The sequence below is a fragment of the Physeter macrocephalus genome, chromosome 18 (assembly GCF_002837175.3).
Source record: "Physeter macrocephalus isolate SW-GA chromosome 18, ASM283717v5, whole genome shotgun sequence".
In the NCBI taxonomy this organism is placed as follows: Eukaryota; Metazoa; Chordata; class Mammalia; order Artiodactyla; family Physeteridae; genus Physeter; species Physeter macrocephalus.
The window spans coordinates 53516463-53527997 of NC_041231.1; the positions used below are offsets into that span (position 1 = coordinate 53516463).

An 11535-nucleotide genomic window follows, 5' to 3' on the forward strand; every position below is an offset into this window, starting at 1 on the left:
TTTTTTTTTTTTTGCGGTACGTGGGTCTCTCACTGTTGTGGCTTCTCCCGTTGCGGAGCACAGGCTCCGGACGCGCAGGCTCAGCGCCATGGCTCACGCGCCCAGCCGCTCCGCGGCATGTGGGATCCTCCCGGACCGGGGCACGGCCCTGCGTCCCCTGCATCGGCAGGCGGACTCTCAACCACTGCGCCACCAGGGAAGCCCACATGTTGCAATATTAAGCAAATTCAATTACTCTTAAATTTATACGTATATTAGGGTTTCCAGATAAAATACAGGACAGTCAGTTTAATTTGAATTTTAGATTTAAAAATGCGTAATTGTTTTAGAATAAGTATGCCTTAATGCAATATCTGGAACATACTTGTACAAAAAACTATTGCTGTTTATCTGAGGTTCAAATTTAATGGGGTGTCTTGCATTTTTATTTGATAAAATTGGGCAATATGTCTGAAGGACAATACTGATTGTTTACACTGGCATCTAGATGGACATTAAAGGCTAGAATTGTGAATAGTTTTATATCTAAAGAGTAATGCATTTGATTTAAATAATCAAAAAATATAAATCCAAATTAATTTACTATATTTTGTTCAAATTAGTGATTTGATTTATTTTAGTTTATTTTAATAAAAAATAATAAACAATCTAGAAGAAAAATAACATTCCTGAAAATCTATACTCTATATTTTTTATTGTTTACGCTTGTTTCATAATCAAACTGTCTGCACTTTGAATATATCTTTACTGTATATATATTTTTAAATATTTATTATTTATTTACTTATTTTGGCTGCATCGGGTCTTAGTTGCAGCACACGGGATCTTTGTTGCTGCACGTGGGATCCTTCGTTGGGGCATGCAGGCTTCTCTCTAGTTGTGGCGTGTGGGTTTTCTCTCTCTAGTTGTGGCGCGTGGGCTCCAGAATACGTGGGCTCTGTAGTTTGCAGCACGCGGGCTCTCTCATTGAGATGCGCGAGCTCAGCAGTTGTGGCGCGGGCTTAGTTGCCCTGTGGTATGTGGGATCTTAGTTCCCCATCCGGGATCAAACCCATGTCCCCTGCATTGGAAGGCGGGTTCTTTACCACTGGACCATCAGGGAAGTCGCTCTACTTTATATTTTAACCTTTTCTATTACTATTGTCACTTGAACACAAATTAGGGGACAAAGTTTACATAAAAACATAATTATTGATTTTACCCGAAGTGAAGACAAGAAAAGCAAATAAGTGTACATTGACTTATATAGCATGTATGTCTTTATATTATTACTCATCCAAAACATTGCTGAGCCATCAAACACCTAGACATGAACACTAATTAAACTCAGCTAACCTTGATATTTTTTGAATTTCAGACATATAAATATATAAATACCGTAATTTTCTATCCTAGTGATCACCATATATCTCTTTGTTCTCTTCTTCCCACACATTTAGGAAACAAACCCCAAAACAATAACAAAACCCATTTACTCGCTTGTCATGGGAGACAATCCCAAATATCAACTAATCAACACATTTATTTCAAAGTCTAGGATCTCTTAGTGATGTGTAGTGATTACTATATATCAGGTTCAGAAGAACCTTCATAGAATGTTACAGAAATTTGTGAATTAAAAGGCATTTCCTGACACCCTATCAACCTACCCTCAAATGCAGAGATTGGACAGGAGAGGATAACCACAGTAAACACTCCCAGTTGGAAAGTGGAAAAATGGGAAATACATACCAGCCACAGGTTTGTATCAAATTTGAAATCCTCTGGGCAGACATTCTTAAGGTCTTCCATTCTCTGTATACAGAGAAGTCTTTAAGTCTTGATTCTGTTCTTGGAAAGAAGCAACCTTGTCTTTGCTCTTCGAGTCTCTAGGCAATGCCTTCTGGGGGGTGGTTCTTTTTCCATTATCCTCCTTGGCCCACCTAGAGGGTTGTGTGACTTTCTTATTCTGCCTTTTGCCTGCAGCAATTTGAGAGCCAAAGGGTCATTTTAAGTCTCAAGCTCTTGGTTTCTTTGGTAGTAACTATCTTTCAAAACTTACTTGGCTTCTTATAGTTTGATACCAGTAAATTCTATGTGCTAACTACACTCATGGCGGTTTATTAAACTTTTCCTGTTCCTCCTCCTTGCTCCCCACACCTCCCGTTCTCTTTCCCTGTCTCTCTCTCTCTATGCTGCTTCTAAGAGGTTATCTACAATAACAGGTGTAAAGGCCAAACCCTTTGTTCAATCTTTTCCCTGAGGCACAATAACCCACTGAAAAATTTTAACAATAAGTATGTAGGCTATACTCTTACTTTGATTTTTGCTTACATCATTTTAATCAATTGATCAGATTTACTGGGCATATTTCCATTCAAAACCTCTATATTTGCCATCTTAACTAGGGTTTAGATGCAGTATGCTTTTCCAACATTAGAACCTTTGCTTTCCTTCATTTTTATTTGGAAACCAGCCAATTCTATCTGGAGTTAATCTCTTTCTTTTAACACTTTGCCAAAGCATCCAATAATATTCTACACACATTGCTAACAAGTTCTGTCTTCATACTTTCCCCCTATGCCCTCATGTATGTAAGGAATGTGATTTGCTTCTTAGGTTACTGTAGGTAACAATTTTGTCAGGCATTTTGCTCTTTCCAACTTCTTATATCAGGATTCTCACACCTGCTGCCTGATTGCTAAAATAATGCCTCCTAGGGTAGGTTTTGGTTATAGTCTGTCTTCTGGTATAAATTTATTATTAGCCTTGGTAACACTGATTCCTGGGTTCAAAAAGTATTGGGTAATGCAATTCAACCCCACTTTTTATCTGATGAAGAAAATGAAACCCAAAGAGTTTATGTCAATCCATAATGATGTTAATTGTCAAGGTTTACAGTGTTGACATGACTATTCATGACTATTTCAATGTCTATTTCAATCAGGTGTGATGTTGTATTTTGTACCCCATTCAAGGTGTTATTTTGAATAATGGAATATCAAAGTCTTAAAACTTTCCTATATACCATGAATTAGATGTCCCTAGTTTATACACTGATCTCCTCTTCATGGAAGCCTTCCTTAGCTGCCCCAGGCAGTTACTGTTTCCTCTTCCAAGTCTCTTTATACAGAGCTTGTTACCTTTAACAATACACCACACTTCTACTTTTATTTTGAACCCTTAACTCCTTGAGGGAAGATTTTCTATCCTTTTTCTTTTTATCATCACTTAAAATACTGCTTAGGACATTATAAGCAGCTGTGCATGTAGAAAAAATAAGGGAGAATGAACACTCTAAAAATCTGTATAAATTACCAGATTGGAGACAAAATGTTAGGATTGAGAATGCTGGGTTCCACATTTTAATCATTTTCTTCCCCATCCTTTAGCATTTCTATAAGCTCTGACATTTGTTAAATCAATCCTTACTAAGGATCTGGCATACAGTTTTTAAATAAATAATAAATAATTTATCATTTGAAAATTATTCACACATATTATAAAGAATTTAATGTTAAATAATCTTTATAACATGTGTGTTCTCCTTGAAAAAAAAGTACGGGTAGGTAAATAGAAACAAAACATTTTTCAGGGATTTTATAGTACATGCTACCTTTAATAATAATAAATTACCCGTATATAGAATGAGGAGAAATAGAAGCAAAACAAAATGATTTGTTAAATAATAGGTAAACATTTTAAACTTTAAGTGATGGAATTGCCTAAAAATCCCCTAAGTATGTAAAAAATACTTTGAAAAACATTAACAGGTTGAGAGTAAAACATTTTGTTAGTCCCATGTTTCAATTTTGCTGGATTTCATGCTAAGAAAGATGAAATACTCAGTTTTGTACTTCTGTCTATGCATCTTCCCAATTTTCTTACTCAGCAAACATGAAGAATTGATTGTCAAATATGAGTCAAGAAAATGAATGGCCTTACTCAACACCAAGCTTTACTAATAATTTCAATATGCAAGAATTGAGAGGCCCAAGCAAAATGAAGAGAGGTCCCAGAGACCATTAATGGTTCCTCATATTCTTCCTTCTGAGAAGAGGTCTTTGGACTACAGTCATATAGGAGGCCTCTAATTGAAATTTGCCAGAGTCTTACACAGTGGAAAACATTTTAGTCATGAGACATTTTCATTTGATATTCCAGATTGTCATATAGCTTATATAATATTTCTTGGGAATTATGTTTCATAAATCCATTTGTACTAGTCTTGTTCATCATAGGCAATCCTAACCCATGGGTATTCTGTGAAGACAATTCCATAGATAAGAACCCTCCCTCCTACCAAATATCATTATTTACCAAGAGGTTTAGTTACCAATATGTTTAAAAGAAGATTAGGTGAGGTCAACAGCTTTTTTCCTTCCCCCAAAATATCCTCCCAATAATCACAGATCAGCTCTTTTAACTTATTTCCAGCCAGTAACATTCTTTATTTCCATGGTCAGAGTATAAACTGTGTATATTCGTCCTGTAACTATAATTGTTTAATCTTATTTTGATGGATTACATGACCATAGTTTCTTTAATGCAGAATTGTTTATTTTGATTCATCACTTGGTTGTCTGGACTTTGTCAAATAATTATTTTGAGAAGGTCTCAAGGATACTTTTTATCTTGAGATTTCCCATGTTAAACAGTGCTGGCCAACAGCTTTAGCTTGACAGATAAAGTATTAATCTGAGGCATCCCTCCAAACCTAGTAGGCATTGGTCAACTTTACTTTCTTACATTGACTAATAATGTTTAAAACAGGGAGGGCAAATAGGGTTTAACTGAAGGGCAAACTGTGATCAGTTGGTAGCAACTGACTTGAGCAGTATATTCCAAGGTAGCATCTGGACTCTGCAGGAAGGAAGACCTTGATCAATTAGCCAAGACTGGCAAAGGCCCAGGAGGGAAGAGAGAGGCATCAATACCTTGTGATTGCCAGGCCAGCTGGAAGTATCACCTTTTCTAAGGCTGATGGTATTTCTTTAGAAAATTTTTGAAAATAAAAATCCATTTGGATGGAAAGTAATCCATTTCTAATGATGGAATTTTGAAAATGCAAAGAGATTTTGCAATAGCTTCACAAATATATAAAGCTGAAGTGGGAGAATTCATAGGAGAGACTTTGAAACCTTTTCCCTAAAAGAAGGGAAAAATAGTAAAGATATAAGAGTTAAGTGACACAAACAATAAGTACGATCAAATAGCTCTCTAGAGCAGCTCATAATTTCCAAAGAAAAAATATGCATTCTTTACAAACCTAGGAAACATTATAAATACAGATTATATGCTAGGCAACAGGGAATTATCTCTAATTAAAAAATAAATGCAGACAATCTATTTTCTAACCTTGATGAAACTGAATTATAAATCAATAATATATTAATGGCTAATGCCCTCCAAAACACATTGAGAAATTAAATTTTATACTTTTAAATAATAAACTAGTTAAAATGCAGTAACAATATAGAAACTATTTAAAATAAATGACCTGTTTTTCAAGCCACTAGGAAGTAGCTAAAGCTGTGCTCAGAGGGGATTTCACAGCCCTACAAATAATGGATAGAGATTGACAGGTAGATAGATAGATAATTACAAAAACAGTTGATGTGATTATCTAAATATCCAACTGTAAAAGATAGAAAGACAATTGTAGTTAAACCAAAAATTAAAATAATATAAAAGTATAATGATTAAATTACTGTAATTTTAATTATAACAAAGATTATTTTTCCCGCAAACAGTTCATTCTTTGAAAATCAGATAATTCTCTAAGAAAATAAGGAACAATATACAAATAAACACTCTTAGTAAGTATAAGGGTAATATTGCTACAAATGTGAGGTTCCTTTTGTTTAATTCCAAAATAAGTTATGAATAACCTTCTACAAATAATTTTTAAGAGTTTGAAGAAATAAGATATCTTGAAGAAAAATGTAAGTTAAAAAAGACTCAAAAAGTAATTGAAAATTCTAAAAAAACAAATAAAAATATAAAAGCAAATATTGTATTCACTAATAGAAAAGAATCGCTAGCCCAACAATGTTTTCTATTGCCAAAAACCTCTAGGGTGAGCAGGATCTAGTCCTTTAGGGTTAGGTCCTTTTTTATTATGAGATCATATTTATATATTATTCATCTACTTTAAAATTAATAAAAATGTAATTTAAAAACAAGTAAGCAGGGACTTTCCTGGTGGTGCAGTGGTTAAGAATCTGCCTGGCAATGCAGGGTACATGGGTTTGATCCTTGGGCCGGGAAGATCCCACATGCCGTGGACCAACTAAGCCCATGCGCCACAATTACTGAGCCTGCGCTCTAGAGCCCGTGAGCCACAACTACTGAGCCCATGCACCACAACTACTGAAGCCCACACGCCTAGAGCCCATGCTCCGCAACAAGAGAAGCCACCACAATGAGAAGCCCATGCACCGCAACAAAGGGTAGTCCCGCTCGCCGCAACTAGAGAAAGCCCGTGCGAGCAACGAAGACCCCAAAGCAGCCATCAATCAATCAATCAATCAATCAATCAAACAAACAAAAAAACACAAGCACGCAAACAGACAAAATTAAGTCAGTCCATTTCTTGCTTCTGATTGTTCCTCCTTAGTTCCACTCTTATTATTATTATTATTACTTATTATTTAGACTCTTAAGTCAGGCTTCCTAAATCAAGACACAAGCCTGTTCTCTGCATTTCCTCTTAGGTTTAAATGTTGTCATTTTATGACGCTTTTTTGTTCTTCTCTGATGTCTTTGATATTCATTTTAAATAGGTTTTTTCCTACCTCAGAGCACATAGATGGGGGAAGTTCAGCAAGACATTGTTACTCAAACAGTCTCTTCTGTCTCCTGGCAAGCTCCCTAGGGATGAACCTGAATGCAGGATGGCATCTCCTCAGGGTGGGACGGAGATGCTGATTGAAATTCTTCAGCCGCCCTGAATGATCCTGCTCAGTGCTGATGTTATGATGTGTACTCAGCATCTTTTCTTTAATCAACTCAGCTTTAGATTCAGTAATATTTTCTGAAACTCCTTTATGTGCTCAGAGCTGTGTTCCTGCCTGAATAGGCTGACTAGTTCCCCTCAGAGCCTCACAGAAATCTCTTAGGCAACTACCATACCACTTCCCTTCGCATATTCAAAACTGTCTCCACTTGAATTCCCCAGGAAGCAGATTCTGAACTAGAGTTTAATATGCAGAATGTTTATTAAAAAGAGTGTTTGGGATCCACTCTTGTGGAAGGGATGGAAAACACAGGGCATGGGAAGGAGGAGTCTAGTTGTCATGCAGGACCTCTGACAGCTTCGGGCAACATTCAGACACATCCATACACACACACACACCCCTGCATGCGAGGAGCCCTAGAGCTATAATATCCCCTCTGAGTCGTTCCTACTAAGCTGGGATGTCTATGCCTTCACACTTCCACGGCCATTAGTCATCAAGATCAAGTATGGACTATCTCAGGAAGGGCCATGACCTTATATGAGCACTAACAGTTTTCCCAGTAACTGGGGTAGCCAGTCCTTCCTTGAAGGGAACTCTGGGCACCATGACTGCATGTGCACTACACAAACCATGCATCTAAGTATCAGGGATTTCGACTTAAGTATCTGGCTCCAAGCTTCAAAGACTTTCCATCACATCCCAGCTGTCTCCACAGCCTTTTCACCCTAGAATGTTCATCTGTGGGATGCAGATTGCTCCAGGTGAGTCAGGTGAGAGGAAGCTTGGTGCAACTGGAATTAAAGAGAGAAGGATTTAAAACCTGACTCTTCCAATGGTTGGCTGTGTGACTTCGAGTGTGGCAATCATAAGAGCTAATATTTATTGAGACTTTATTATGTACCAATCACTGTTTTAACTGCTTTACATGCGTTAAACTGAGCCTTTGTCTCCTAGATTATAGGCAATAATACCTGCTGAGCAGGTTTGCCATGTGGATTAAATGAGCTAACATATTATCTAAATCTCTTTGCATACAGTGGGTTTGACACAGATGTCAATGTACTCCTCCCTCTTCCCCATCATGAATGAATAATCTAGACCCCCCCATATATGGATTGCTCTACCAGTCTTGACATACGATAACACTTATGATAGTTATTATAGCTCCCATTTATTGAGGGTTTACCATTAGTCAGTGTGCTAAGGCTTTTACATATATAGACTCATTGAATCCTCATGATACCCCTGCTGGCAGAGACTCAATCCCCTCGAGTCTGTCCTACCCTGAAAAGAAACCCCAGAGGGCTTCCCTGGTGGCGCAGTGGTTAAGAATCTACCTGCCGATGCAGGGGACACAGGTTCGATCCCTGTTCCGGGAAGATCCCACATGCCGTGGAGCAACTAAGCCCGTGCACCACAACTACTTAGCCTGCGCTCTAGAGCCCGTGAGCCACAACTACTGAGCCCACGTGCCACAACTACTGAAGCCCGCGCACCTAGAACCCATGCTCCACAACAAGAGAAGCCACCACAATGAGAGGCCCATGCACCGCAACGAAGAGCAACCCCCGCTCGCTGCAACTAGAGAAAGCCTGTGCGCAGTAACAAAGACCCAATGCAGCCAAAAATAAATAAATAAAATAAATAAATTTATTTAAAAAACAAAAAAGAAACCCCAGAGAAGAACATACCTCTTTCCAAACCACTGCCATCATTTATCATTTTCTCCTTTTGAACACACACACACACACACACACACACACTCTCTCTCTCTCTCTCTCACATTTCATCTTAATTCTCTTATATTTTACAACTGCCTTCTTTTTTGTTTTTCTTTGCCTCCATCTCTAGACATATTTAAATTTTTTCTTTTGTTTTATATTCTAAATTATTTCACGCTCAAAAATGACAGTCCCAGAGAGAGAAAAAAATCCTCTACTTTGCAAAGCTCAGCACGAGTGGGAATCCTGCCATTGCACAGTCTGTCCGTGTTCAATTTTAGCATCATATAATTTCCTGCATAATTGTTTAAATGTCCTCATTCTCATCCCTGTCGCTCCCCCCACACTTTGCTATTTTTTAAAGAAAGCATCCAAACTGCATGTCTGGTTCAACAGGGAATTTCACAGAGGAAAAAATGCCAGGCTGCATCATATGCCTTGAGTTTTCACAACACCTAAGAAAAAACATCGTGCACTGAGATGGAAGTCCTCCAGTCGGCTGCTGCCTCCGCTGACCTCCCCTCTCTGCCAGCCGCTTCAAGGCCAGGCATGTGAAAATTCCTCATGTGTTTGTGTCATTCGATTCCCAAATATCACATAACCAAAAATATTAAAATAAAACTGCTCATAACATTTTCCTGAATGCCATCTGGGCCCCACTGGAAGCTGACACTATCTGTCAAACTCAAGATAACCACATTTTCCCCTCCTCTGTATGTGTTAATGTTTGTCATAATGGATTTCACTTTAATGCCCCAATTACATTGATGACATTCTTTCAACCGAGTGGCACTAATGACTTTCATTATTATTTATGCTCCTCCTTAATTATAAGACTCTTACCTCTCTCATTACACACACTCCTTCATAACCCCCTCACTTGCATACATGCTCTCTGGTATGAGGCTAATGTGCCTTGGCTTCGAATTTCAGAAAATACAATGATTAATTACTCCTGTTAAATTGCCCTACCCTAGGGTGATCGGATTGACAAAATGAGATGAAGGGCCAGATTGCTACTCCAGGAGGATTTCCCAGGACACCTGTTAGAAAGAAAAAAAAAAAGAGGAGGTGTCCCCAACCCCCCAATAAATAAATGCATGGCATCAATGCTTGTCTTAGCGCTGGGATGAATCACAAGGAGACGCAATTTTAAATTAAAATAACAAAGCTTTGCTACAAGTGCCCTCCTTTGTAGATGATGATAGACTCAGTGAAGTGACTAAGAACCAAGCATCCTGTCATGCAGTACAGTGTTCCTTTTGTCAATTAAAACTGTATCTAGAAGGAGCTTACCTGGTAGACGGCAAATATTGCACCAATTCTTTCAGCTCCTCCATCAAGAAACGGAATGTATTTTATGCCCCTTAAATCTGGGCTGGGCTTATGAGTTGATGAACCGAAAGAATGTGGCAGAAGAAACGTTGTGTTTATTCCACACCTGGGTCTCAAGAGGTCTTACAGCTTCCACTCTGCTCTCTTGGTACCTCCGCTATTTCCGTGGGAACAAATCCAGCCTCTCCAGAAAGGCTCCCCTGTCACAGGCAGCCTTGGGTGCCTTACCAGCTAAACGCAGTTACAAGAGCAAGCCCAGCCAACATCAGCCAAATCCACAACACAACGTCCAGCTAAATCCAGCTCAAACTGCCAATCGGAAGAACGCTGAGCTCAGGAAATGGTTTTGTTTAAAATGTTTTAGGGTAGTTCATTACCCAGCATAAGCTAACTGGTATACCTGTCAAAAGAAAGATGTCCAGAATGGAATCTATGATAAAGGTTGTGGAGTAAATAATCATTAAGGAGAACTTATTTTGCTCTGGGTACAAATAAAATGAACTTAGAAAATCTGAGAGGGAGCTAGTATTCTTATCTTTCTCACTTTCTAAATGAGAAAACTGAGGCCCAGAGATAGAACAAGATCAGACTGATGAAATAATTTACACAAAATCTCAGAGGAGAAAGCAAGGTTCAAACGTAGCACTATCTGGTTCCAAAGCTGATACATGGCCCAGCGCCACACTTGCTGGCACACAGATTGAGATCACCTCAGCACCAGAAGCAGCATTTCCCACATCCATTCTACCTTTCCCTCTGCTCCAGTGGGGACTGGAAAAAAGAGGTAGCTGGGACAGGGAGGGCAGGGAGGATAGCAAAACTTCTTGATTCTGTCCCCACTGGGAGGCAGGGTTGGCCCCTTCACACCTCTTTCATAAGCTGACAGACTTAAGAAGAGTCAGAGGCAGCTGCTTAAGCCACAGCCAAAGGCACATTCAGGCAGAGCCATGAGTTTCGTCAAAAGCTTCATTTCAGTGTATAAAATGAATTTGCTGAGAAGTATGAGTTATGGTTGAAAAGTCTGCATGTCTGCTTAAAGGACCAAGCATTTTTTAGACCAGCCCCTAGATATTCATTGCCATTAGTATGCTGGCCCTTTGCTCTTTCTTTGTAGAAAAATTTCCATCTAAAATCACAATGTCAATAGAGCTGCAATGAACACTGTGGTACATGACTCTTTTTGAATTATGGTTTTCTCAGGGTATATGCCCAGTAGTGGGATTGCTGGGTCGTATGGTAGTTCTATTTTTAGTTTTTTAAGTCACCTCCATACTGCTCTCTATAGTGGCTGTATCAATTTACATTCCCACCAACAGTGCAAGACACTTCCCTTCTCTCCACACTCTCTCCAGCATTTATTGCTTAGATGTTTTGATGATAGCCATTCTGACCGGTGTGAAGTGATACCTCACTGTAGTTGGTTTTTTTTTTTTTTTTTTTTTTTGCGCTACGTGGGCCTCTCACTGTTGTGGCCTCTCCCGTTGCGGAGCACAGGCTCTGGACGCGCAGGCTCAGCGGCCATGGCTCACGGGCCTAGC

The 11535-nt window shown here is 38.8% G+C and overlaps 1 long non-coding RNA gene across 2 annotated transcripts in view; it reads right to left on the reverse strand.

The window, feature by feature from the left end:
• Positions 1-10247, reverse strand: part of LOC114484316 (uncharacterized) — a 17729-nt gene extending 7482 nt beyond the window's left edge. The window contains exons 1-2 of one of the 2 annotated variants that reach the window (XR_003677049.2): positions 9959-10247; positions 1732-1959 (exon numbers count right to left, since the gene is read on the reverse strand). This is a non-coding gene — a long non-coding RNA (uncharacterized lncRNA). Of the gene's footprint in view, positions 1-1731; positions 1960-4916; positions 5188-9958 lie in introns of those variants that run through there. The other variant, XR_003677050.2, reaches the window with a different exon arrangement.
• Positions 10248-11535: the final 1288 nt, after the last annotated feature.